Genomic DNA, 12439 nt, shown 5'->3' on the forward strand with positions numbered 1-12439 from the left:
AAAATATTTAACAAGAAACACTCTCTCTCTCTCTCTCTCTCTCTCTCTCTTTTACGTAAGCCATCTTAGCTACAATTCCGGTCATAAAAATAAAAACAATCTATTCTCCTCCTCCTCTTCCTCCTCCTCCTCCTCCTCCTCCTCCTCCTCCTCCTCCTCCTCCTTTTCTTCCATGTTATCTGAAAACTTGAATCGTAGGACCTACACGCTAAGGAGAAGAAAAAAAAAGATATATAGAACGAAAGAAAGAGAAGAAAAAAAGAAGAAAAGAAGAACAGGAACAAGAAAACAAGAACAACAAACACTGAAGGATGCCGAGGAGGAGGAGGAGGAGGACGCTGAAGACGAAGAAGAACAAGAAAATAAAATAAAAAAATAAAAACGAGAAAATGAAAAATTGGAAGGTAAACTATAATATATTACATACAAAACAAGAAAAACAAAAATAAAAAAGAAGACGAAGTAGAGGAGGAGGAAGAGGAAGGTGAAGAAAAGGAGGAAAATAAGGAAGAGGAGGAAAATGAGGAGGAGGAGGAGGAGGAGGAGAGGTTATAGGGTACCGAGTGAGAGATGGGACAGCGGTCTTAAAACATCTGTCTCCCAATCTTGGTTTGTTGTCCTTTTCTGCCTTTCCTTCGTCTGGATTAAAGGAGGAAGGCGAAGCGAAGAAGCGGAGGAAAGGAAGGACGAAGAAGGAAAAAACGCAGAGAACAGGAATCGTAGGGAAGGAAAAAGGGAGAGAAAAGAACACGAAATGGGGAAGTGAGGAAAAGGATCTGAGGAAAAGAGGAAAAAAATGAAGGAAAAGAATCGAATCGTAGAGAAAAAGAACCGAGGAAGGGAGAGACATGAAGGAGAGGCAACAAGGAAGAAGGGGAAGCGAAGAAGTGGAGAGAAAGAAAGAGGTTGAAGGATGAAACGGAAAGAACAAGAAATGGAAGGAAAGGAAAAGAAATGGAGAGAGAAAAGAACACGAAGGGAGGGCAATAAAAGAGGTGGGAGGAAGATAGGAAAAAGTGAAGGAAAGGAAGAGAATAACAGCAAAAGAAATGAGAAAAAGAGGAAGAAGAGATGAAAGAAATGGAAAGAAACACAGGAATTAAAGACGAGACAAGAAGAGGAGACAGTAAAAGATGAAACGAAGTAATGGAAGAGAGGAAGCGAATGACAGGCAAAAGAAATGGAGAGGAAGAGGAATGGGAAATGAAAGAAATGGAGAGAACAGGAATGGGAGGGAGAAGGAAGGAGAAAAGGAGAGGAACGTGAGAAGAAAGAAACGGAGAGAACAAGAATAGGAGACAAAAGAAATGAAGAAAATAAGATAAATGGGAAAAGACAAAAATGGAGAGAAGGAAACGAATGAAAGGCAATAAAAGAGATAGAAGAAAGAAATGGAGGGAGAAGGAAAGAGAAAAGGAGAGGAACGTGAGATGAAAGAAATGGAGAGAATAAGAATAGGAGACAAAAGAAATGAAGAAAATAAGATAAATGGGAAAAGACAAAAATGGAGAGAAGGAAACGAATGAAAGGCAATAAAAGAGATAGAAGAAAAAAATGGAGGGAGAAGGAAGGAGTAAAGGAGAGGAATGGGAGAAGAAAGAAATGGAGAGGAGAGAAATGAGAGATAAAAGAAATTAAGAAAACAAGATGAATGGATGAAGACAGAAATAGAGAGAAGGAAATGAATGAAAGGCGATAAAAGAAGTGGACGGAAGAAAAAAAAAGAAAACAGGAAATAGAGGAAAAGAATGAAGAAAAGGCAATAAACGAGGTGGAAGGGAGAATGTATAGCTAACAGACAGACAATACATGAAAACAAGCAAGAATTAGCACAAGTAGAAATTGATATAATGAAGACCTTAATTAGAAGTATGAATAAAGGAAACAAGAATGAGAAATAAAGGAGAAATAAATACAACCGAAAAAGATGAGTGATGAAAGTTAATGATAAAAAGATAAATAAACAAATCACAGGAATACAAATCAAAAAGAAAAATTCGAGGCCAGAAAACGATAAAAAAAAGATTTAAAAAATATATACAAGTAAATAAATAAATGAATGATAAAGATAAATAAACTAATAACAGAAAACAAATAGAAAAAAAGAAAAACTCGAAACCAAACACGAAATAAAAAAAAAGACAGCAAACAAACAAACAAACAATCACGGAAACAAACACCGGTAGTCTCTCGTGTGTTTGTTTACCTGTCCCTTTAAAAACACCTGCGGCCTCCATTCCTCGCTGCGCTCATATAATTAACGAAGATTGCCTTTAATAACCTTCAAAAGCAACGATTCCAAAACATACGCGAAGGTGACTCTCTCTCTCTCTCTCTCTCTCTCTCTCTCTCTCTCTCTCATCGACAAGAAGAGGACAGCGTGGATAGAATTAATGCAAAAGTCTATGTGTGTGTGTGTGTGTGTGTGTGTGTGTGTGTGTGCAAAGCTGGAATAATTGCTCATCCTTGCGCCATTTCAAACACACACACACACACACACACACACACACACACACACACACACACACACACACACACACACACACACACACACACACACACGGAGATACTAAGAAATATGCGACAAAAAAAAAGAAAACTGACAAAGAGAGAGAGAGAGAGAGAGAGAGAGAGAGAGAGAGAGAGAGAGAGAGAGAGAGAGAGAGAGAGAGAGAGAGAGAGAGAGAAAGGAATCTAACACACTTTACTCTTATCTTCACCTCGAGAAACGCAGTGAAAAAGGATCAAGATAACAGAATCCCATCGTCAAGATTGTTACCACACCCACGACAGGTAAACTCCACCCTCTTTTAAGTCGTCACAACATTCTCTATCATCATCACATCACAGCCTTGTCACACTCTCTAAGTCATCATATATTCCCTTCACACTCCTATCTAATCATCACAACCTTGTCACACCGTTTCTCTAGGTCATCACAGCCTTGTCACACTCTCTAAGTCATCATACACTCCCTTCACACCCCTATCTAGTCATCACAACCTTGTCAAACTCTCATCCAGTCAACAGTCATCACCCCCAGTCATCACCCCCTTATCTAGTCATCATAACCCAGTCAAACCCTCACTCAGTCATCACACACAGTCATCGCACCCTCATCCAGTCATCAAAACCCAGTCAAGCCCTCACTCAAGTCATCATTCATCACCCCTAGTCATCACACCCTCATTCAGTCATTAAAACCCAGTCAAACCCTCACTCAGTCATCACACCCAGTTATCGGTCATCACACCCAGTCATCAGTCATCACACCCAGTTATCGGTCATCACACCCAGTTCCCCCCCCCCCCCCCAGCCCAGACCCACCAGTCCCGCCCCGCCCACACCCGCCCTAACGTACCTAACCAAGACCCAAATTGCATTCCGCCCTCATGAAAACAGCAATCTTCTTAATGCCCAAAGGAGCCCAACCGCCAGCCCTCGCGCGCCGCCTCCCAAAACCCGCGGCCAGCCATGCACCACGCCCATCTGTTCCAGCCCAAGCCGCGGTAAAGTCACTGACACATTCCGCCCAAGCCAACGTTATGTCAGTTTATTCACCTCTCCAGCATTCAGCGCACGAAGATTACTGGTTGACGCATGGATGGATGATGTGGATTGCCTGCCTGACTGACGACAAGAATGAACGTGAAGGCCACTGACACGTACCGCCCAAGCCTTAAGTCAGTTATTCACCCCTGACCTCCAGCATTGAGCCACGAAGATTACTGGTTGACGCAAGGATGGACCGTGGACTGCCTGCCTGACTAACCCCAAGAATGAACGTGAAGGCCACTGACACGTACCCCCCAACCCTTAAGTCAGTTATTCACCCCTGACCTCCAGCATTTAGCCACGAAGATTACTGGTTGACGCAAGGATGGACCGTGGACTGCCTGCCTGACTAACCCCAAGAATGAACGGGAAGGCCACTCACATGTTCCAAGCCAGCCTTTAGCCAGTTATTCACCCCTGACCTCCAGCATTTAGCCACGAAGATTACTGGTTGACGCAAGGATGGATAGTGGAATGCCTGCCTGACTAACCCCAAGAATGAACGGGAAGGCCACTCACATGTTCCAAGCCAGCCTTTAGCCAGTTATTCACCCCTGACCTCCAGCATTTAGCCACGAAGATTACTGGTTGACGCAAGGATGGATAGTGGAATGCCTGCTTGACTGACCCCAAGACTAAACGGAAAGCCACTGACCCATCCCGCCCAAGTCAGACTCAAACCAGTTATTCACCCCTGACCTTTAGTATTTAGCCCAAGAAGATTACAAGCTGACGCAGAGATGGATGGTGTGGTTTGTCTGACTAACCCCGAGACTAAACAGAAGGGCCATTGACACCCCCCCACCCAAGCCAAAGCAAAGTCAGTCATTCAACTCTGACCTTTAGCCTTCAGGACAAGAGTATTACATGTTGACGCAGAGATGGATCGTGTGGCTTGCCTGACTGACCCCAAGACTAAACAGAAGGGCCATTGACACCCCCCCCCCCCCCAAGTCAACCACAAGTCAGTCATTCACCTCTGACCTTTAGCCTTCAGGACAAGAGTATTACATGTTGACGCAAGGATGGTTCGTGTGGTTTGTCTGACTGACCCCAAGACTAAACAGAAGGGCCATTGACACCCCCCGCCCAAGCCAATGCTAAGTCAGTCATTCACCTCTGACCTTTAGCCTTCAGGACAAGAGTATTACAAGTTGACGCAAGGATGTATCGTGTGGCTTGCCTGACTGACCCTAACACTGAACGAAAAGGCTAAAAGAGGGGCAAAGAACGTGAACTAACAAAGGTGGTAAAAAGGGCATCTCCTCCTCCTCCTCCTCCTCCTCCTTCTTTTTACCTCCTTACACACGAGACACGCTAACCCTCTCAAGACGTTCCTTCCTGGCGATCACGGTTTTACATTTTCTATTATTTCTCTTCTTCCTCCTCCTTCTCCTGCTGCCTTTACTCCTCCTCTTTCTCCTTCTTCTCTATCTTTCTTTTATTCTCCTTCTTTCTGCTGATGCGTTTCTTTCTTCCCTTTATCCGTCTCTTCTGCTTCTTGCTTTTTTTCTTTTTTCTCCTTTCTTCCCTTTTTCCTCCTCTTCTTTCTCCTCTTTCTTCTGTTTCTTCTTTCCGTACTATCTCTTCCTCCTTTCTTTTCTTCTTCCTGGTCATCCTTGATCTTCTTTGTTTCTTCTTCCTCTTCCTCGTGTTTCTCCATTTCTTGTCTGATTCTCTTTTATTGTCTTTTCTTCTTGCTCTTGTTTTTTCCTCTTTCTTATCTTCATCCTCCTGCAACGATGTCTCCTCTCCTTTCTTCTTCCCTTTTATCTCCTGTCTCTTCTCCCTTCTTCTAATCTTCTTTCCCTTCTTTGAATCTTCCTCTCTCCTCTCTCCTTCCTCCTCTTGCAACGCTTTCTCCTCTCCTCTCTTCAACCCCTTTATCTCATGTCTCCTCTCCCTTCTTCTAATCCTCCTTTCTCCTCTCCTCCTTCCTCCTCCTGCAACGCTTTCTCCTCTCCTCCTCCTCCTCCTGCAACGCTTTCTCCTCTCGTCTCTTCTTCCCCTTTATCTCCTGTCTCCTTTCCCCTCTCTGCATCTCCCTCCAGTAAAGATAAATTTGGCCTTGTTCCCAGCAGCTCAGCGCCCCACCTGTCCCCGGCGCACACAGGTAAGGCAATCAGAGCGGACAATGCAGGTATACGGTGCAGCGGTCCACGAGCTGATGAAGAATGCATAACCTGACCCAAAAGCTTCCTCTGCCCCCATGACCACCACCACCACCACCGCCGCTACGACAATACAACCACGAATATAATGGAAATAACACGACCAGTAGAATAACGACATAACCCACCTTGTACGACGACCCCCAAAACTGTTACTTCATCTCCATCACAGAATTAAGAAAAGGAGTCAAAGGTCATCATCACCACCATCACCACCACCACCTCTACGACAACAGGCTACGACCACGAACATAATAGAAATAACAAGACCAGTAGAATAACGACATAACCCAGCTAGTACGACGACCCCAAAGCTATTACTTCATCACCACTACAGAAATGGAGTCAAAGGCCGCCGCCACCACCACCACCACCACCACCACCATCACCACCACTACAACGGCAATATGATCTACCAACACCAGTAAGAATAACAACTTCAATCTAATTATGACCCCAAAAACAGTTACTTCATCTCCATCACAAAATTAAGAAAAGGGCCCCAATCACCACCACCATCACCACCACTACTACGACAATATGATCTACCAACACCAGTAGGAATAACAACTTCACTCTAACTATGACCCCAAAAACTGTTACTTCATATCCACCACAAGAGTAAGAAGAGGAGTCAGAAACCGCCAACACAAGAAACAATAACATTACCACCATTAAGAGGAAGAAGAAACAAGGAAGAACAAGAAGGAGCAAGAAGAAGAAGCGAAAAGAGGAGCAGGTACAGGAGGAAGGCGATCAGAAAGGAGAAACAGGAGAAAAAGGGAAGAAAGGAGAAGGGGAAACAGGAGGAAGGCGATCAGAGAGGAGAAACAGGAGAGAGAAAAGAGGGGAAAAGGGAAGAAAGGAGAAGGGGAAACAGGAGGAAGGCGATCAGAGAGGAGAAACAGGAAAGAGAAAAGAGGGGAAAAGGGAAGAATGGAGAAGAGGAAACAGGAGGAAGGCGATCAGAAAGGAGAAACAGAAGAAACAGGAGAGAGAAGAGGGGAAAAAGGGAAGAAAGGAGAAGAGGAAACAGGAGGAAGGCGATCAGAAAGGAGAAACGGGAGAAACAGGAGAGAGAAGAGAAGGTAAAAAAGGAAAGAAAGGAGAAGAGGAAACAGGAAGAAGGCGATAAAGAAGTAAGGAGTCTATGGCCGACACCACCATCACCATACAACAACAACAATATCCGAACAACAACAACAACAACAACAGCAAGTAATCCATCACCATACAAGAGAAAGGGAAAACAGGACACCACAAGCACGTTATACAAGCACACCCGAACACACTATAGACATCACCATAACGAAATAGCGAGAAAAAAAAACGAACACTTGTAACATCAAACGTAAAGCAACATCAGTAAAAAAATATAAAAAATAAAAAAAGAATATAAAAGAGGATATCGAATGTTGAACGCACACACACACACACACACACACACACACACTGACCCGAGCAACACTAACCGCAACACAATAGGTCAAAAAACATTAAAAAAAAAAGCAACACGGCTCGTTATGCTCGTTACTCGCGTTTGCCAACCTGGAGGAAGGAACTCAAAATAACTCAACTCTGCGCCACGTTAGAAAGGTGTGTAAATTATTCATTGAAGCCCCTGACACACACACACACACACACACACACACACACACACACACACAGGCACGTTGGAAGTATCCCTTTTAAATGTATCTCCCGTTCCTGTTGCACGTAATAAATTAGAAACGCTGTATTGGTGACCTTCCAGTGCGATACTAAAACTACTTTAACCGCAGCACACACCCTTTAATATAGATGACGGGCGCACACACACACACACACACACACACACACACACATACACACACACACACACACATCGCACGCACACATTATTTTCGTCTACATCACACTCATTACCCGTACACGATACCACACACACACACACACACACACACCTAGCCTACCACCCAACCACGGCAGCGACCTGGCCGGAGAACGAGGGAGCAAAGATGAAGGAGGAGGAACAGGACAGGTGAGGCGAGGGGAGCTGGACACTGGACAGGTACGAACGCATCTCCCCTTCAGGTGTTCCCAGGTGCTACTGCCGCCGCCCCACCTTGAGCACACCTTCCGACTCACCTGTGACGCTGAGGAGAGACATATTCCCCTCAGCAGGCTTGTGGGGGAAGGCAAAACAGGCAAAACTAGACGATTGGTTGGCCCATTTCGCGTTCCTGACTTCGGCCTGCTACTGAGCCTCCCGCCTCCATGTTGTGCACTTCCTGGCCCTATCCACCGCCGGGCACTCCCTCACACACTCACTGGCCAACGCTAAGGCCCCTAAGGACAACACCGGGACCTAGCGACTTGCGGGAGAGGTGCGCCACCGTCTATCTCCACGCTGGGCTACATTACACTGACACCCAACTCGCGGCCGCCTCACAGGGTTGCCAAATTATTCCTTCTGGAGCGACCCGCGGACGTCCACGCCAGAAGTGACCCAGAATAGCCCAGCACGAACACGACGTTATGCTGCGTCGTGACAAGGCAATAAACCTGATAAAAAAAAAATCCTGTATCTAACGCACTGAAGTGTAAGTATTATATAGCGAAACGATATTTATGTATCCAAATAACTAACTAAACTGCGGTTACATTTTCAGAACAGTTCATTTTTTATTGTGTGAACTAGTGACATGAAATTAAAAATAATAGCATCCCTAAAACCGTAGCCCGGGTTACGACTGCATCTCGCAAACCCTCAGAAAATAGCCCAATTGAGTGGAAAAACCGCGACCTTGGCAACGCTGCGACCTGCTCCACGCCATCGCCGCCACTCGTATGACGTCAACAGAATTCCCGTCCCGCGCCATGTGACCCTACGGCGAAGACCTCGAGTCGGGGGGCTGAACTCGCTCCCTGGGGGTCCGCCATTCCCACGGGTGATCTCTGGGGTGCTAATTAGATCAATCTACCATGTTTTATTCATCCGCGGCGGCGAAGAGCTAAGAATAAGCCAGTATTGATCATAGGAGAGCCAGGTTCTCGAGCACGCAGGCCTTCAAATCAATAAGAGCCGACTGTACGACGTGGCTGCCATCTGTCGGCCGAACTGGCACCTCGCAATCTTACAGGGACGGGGGGCGAGGGGAGGGAGAGGGAGAAGAGGGGGGAGAGTAACTGCACCTCCCGTCACAACACACACACACCCCTCTCCTCCTCCACCTCCTCCTCCTCCACCACACACCGCGGATTACTCTATGGGTGGACGAAGGGTGACTGGAGGGAGGGAGGGGAGGAGGGTCCGGTCAGCTGAGAGAGCCATGCAGGGAAGGGGGAAGAGTGCCGAAGAGTGAGTGCCTCGCTGAGCGCTTCGTGGCACCACCCAGAGAGAGGGTCAGAGGGCCAGGAAAAGGAGGGGAGCGGAATAGGGGAAACTGGCACACTGACACACATTCAACTCTAATAATGGGCGGCGGTAGTAAAAGGGTTCGAGGGGAGAGGAGAAAAATGGAGGAAAGGGGAACTGGAATGAGGTACAGGAATGAGGAAGAGGAGGATGAAGAGGAGGAGAAGGAGGAGGAGGAGGAAGAAGAAGAGGAGGAGGAAGGGGTTTACTCATAGTAGTACATGGAGTAACGTGAGAGAGAGAGAGAGAGAGAGAGAGAGAGAGAGAGAGAGAGAGAGAGAGAGAGAGAGAGAGAGAGAGAGAGAGAGGTTGCAAGAAGAGGAAGAGGAGGAAGAAGAAGAGGACCAGTACAGGGAGGAGGTTGCGTGAGATTGCAACCACCACCATCACCACCACCACCCCCACCATCACCACCACCATCACCACCCCACCTTCCCCCCCCAGTCTCATGGTGTTAAGTGATCACCACACACCTGTCTCCACACACACACACACACACACACACACACACACACACACACACACACACACACACACTATTACCGTTTTGACGCAGCAGAGAGGGAGGGAAATTGCGTGAGTGCGTGAGTGTGTGCGTGTGTGCGTGAGTGAGTGATCGGAGGGAGGAAGAAAAACAGGAAGTGCAAAGTGGACACGTGAGGCTTCGTTCCTATCCTTCCTTTTTTTCCTGCTCTTTACTTCTTTTTTTGTTTGTTTGTTTATACGTTCCCTGTTTTTCTTTTCTATCTTCCATTTCGCTTCGTTCCTATTTTCCTATTTTCTCTGTCATTTACGTTCTTTTTCTCTCTTTTTTTTTCATTTTTCACTTTTTGCTTCGTTCCATTCGTCCTTTTTTTCCTGTTCTTGACGTTTTTTTTACCTTTCTTGTTTTTTTTATCAATTTTCCACTTTTTTGCTTCGTTCCCATCTTCCTTTTTTTTACTATTTACTTTCCTTTTTTCCCCTCTTCGTCTCTCCTTTCATTTTCGATTTTCTTTTTCTTATCTTTTTTTTGCTTTTTACTTTTTTTACTTTCTCGTCTTTTATTTTATTTATCTTCCATTTTGTTTCCTTTCTATGTTCCTCTTTTCCTGTTCTTTACGTTTTTTTCTCTTCCTCGACTTTTTATTCATTTTCCATTTTATTTCCTTCATCTCTTTCTTTTTTTCCTGCTTTTTATCAATTTTCCACTTTTTCCTTCGTTCCCATTTTCTTTTTTTCTTACTGTTTACTTTTTTCCCTTCGTCTCTCCTTTCACTTTCGATTTTCTTTTTTTCTTATCTTTCTTTTTTCTGCTTTTTACTTTTTTTTTACATTCTCGTCTTTTATTTTATTTACCTTCCATTTTGTTTCCTATCTATCTTCCTCTTTTCCCGCTCTTTACGTTCTTTTTTTTTCTTTCTCGACTTTTTCATTCATTTTCCATCTTATTTCCTTCCTCTCTTTCTTTTTTTTCCTGATTTTTACGTTATTTTCCCTCCTCGTCTTGTTCTGTTTTCCATTCTCCATTTTCTGCTTTGTTCCTATCTGCTTTTTTTTCCTGCTCTTTATTTTCCATGTTTTCCTTCATCTTTTTTTCATTTTTCACCTTTTGCTTCGTTCCCACTTTCCTTTTTTTTCCTGTTTTCATGTTCTTTTTCTTCGCCTTTTTTTTTTCCATTTTGTTTCCTTAATATCTTCCTTTTTTCCCACTGCACGGTTTTTTTTTCTCTTTTGACTTTTTTTATTTTCCGCTTTTTGCTTCGTTCCTATTTTCCTTTTCCTTCCTACTTTTAACGTTCTTTTTTTCCTTCCTTGTCTTATTTTCTATTTTCCATTTTGTTTCCTTCCTATCTTCCTTTTTCCTGCTTTTTTACATTCTTTTTCTTCCTTCCTCGTCTTATTTTTCTCATTTTTTTCAGTTTCGTTCCCATCTTCCTCTTTTCCTGCTCTTTGTCCTTTTTTCCATCTTTTTCATTGGCCTTTTTGTTTCCTTCCTATCTTCTTTTTTTCCTGTTCTTCACGTTCTTTTTTTCCTTCCTCGACTTTTTTATTCATTTTCCATTTCATTTCCTTCCTCTCATTCTTTTTTTTTCCTGCTTTTTACGTTGTCTTCCTTCCTCATCTTATTTTTCTTTCACTTTCCATTTTTGTTTCCCTTCCTATGTTCCTTTTATCCTGCTTTCTATGTTTGTTTTTTTCGTTCCTCGTCATTTTTCCATTTTCCATTTGATTTCCTTCCTCTCTTAATTTTTTCCCGCTCTTTACTTTCTTTTTTTCCTTACTCGTCAACTGTTATCATTTTCCATTTTGTTTCCTTTCAATTTTCCTTTTTCCTTCTCTTAACGTCCTTGTCTCTTCCTCGTCCCTTTTTCATTTTTCACTTTGTTTCCTTCCTGTCTTCTTTTCTTCTAGCTTTTTATTTTTTTCATTTTCCTTCCTGATCTTTCGTTCTTTTCCACTTTCTGAATCGTTCCTTTCCTCCTTATTTCACTACTTTTTACATTATTTTCCTGCCTCGGGTTTTGTTTCCATTTCCCACTTTCTATTTTAGCCCTTCATCTTCTTAAAAGTGGTGGAGTTATATAAAAAAAAAGGATAACTAAGAAAATAACCCACAAGTTCCTTTATACTTCCGTGTTTTTTTTTCGTTATTTTTGTCTCTGATCTCTCATGTTTTTATTTTCCTCTTCTTCCTGGTCTTTCATTCTTTTCCACTTTCTGTATCGTTCCTATCCTCCTTTTTTCACTACCTTTTACGTTATTTTCCTGACTCAGGTTTTGTTTTCATTCCCACTTTCTATTTTATCCTTTCATCTTCTAAAAAGTGGAGTTATTAAAAATGTATCAGTTTAAAACACGAATCAGCTACCTAAACAAACCACAAGTTCATTTTTACTTCCGTTTTTTTTCGTTATTTTTGTCTCTGGTTTCTCAAGTCTTCATTTTCCTCTTCGCATTTGTCCTTTACTTTTTTACAACGATAACATAAAGACTTAACTAATGCAAAACACGAGTTAACTAAGTATATTATGTTCCTATTTTCCTCTAATCGGTTCTTTTTCCTCTTGTCTCTCACGTCTCCTTCTCTCTCTTTATATTTGCTAGTTCTCTTCTTAATTGGTGTTTAAATAGACTAGATTAATTAGAAACGTAAATCGCCTCTGGTAAGCACATCATAAGTTCCTCCTATCCCATTCTTTCTTTTCTTTTTCTTTTTTTGCGTTCCTATTTTTCCCCTAGTCAGATCTTTTTCCTCTCTCTCTCTCTCTCTCTCTCTCTCTCTCTCTCTCTCTCTTTATATTTGCTAGTTCTCTTCTTAATTGGTGTTTTAATA

This window comes from Eriocheir sinensis, chromosome 9, assembly GCF_024679095.1.
Source record: "Eriocheir sinensis breed Jianghai 21 chromosome 9, ASM2467909v1, whole genome shotgun sequence".
In the NCBI taxonomy this organism is placed as follows: domain Eukaryota; kingdom Metazoa; phylum Arthropoda; class Malacostraca; order Decapoda; family Varunidae; genus Eriocheir; species Eriocheir sinensis.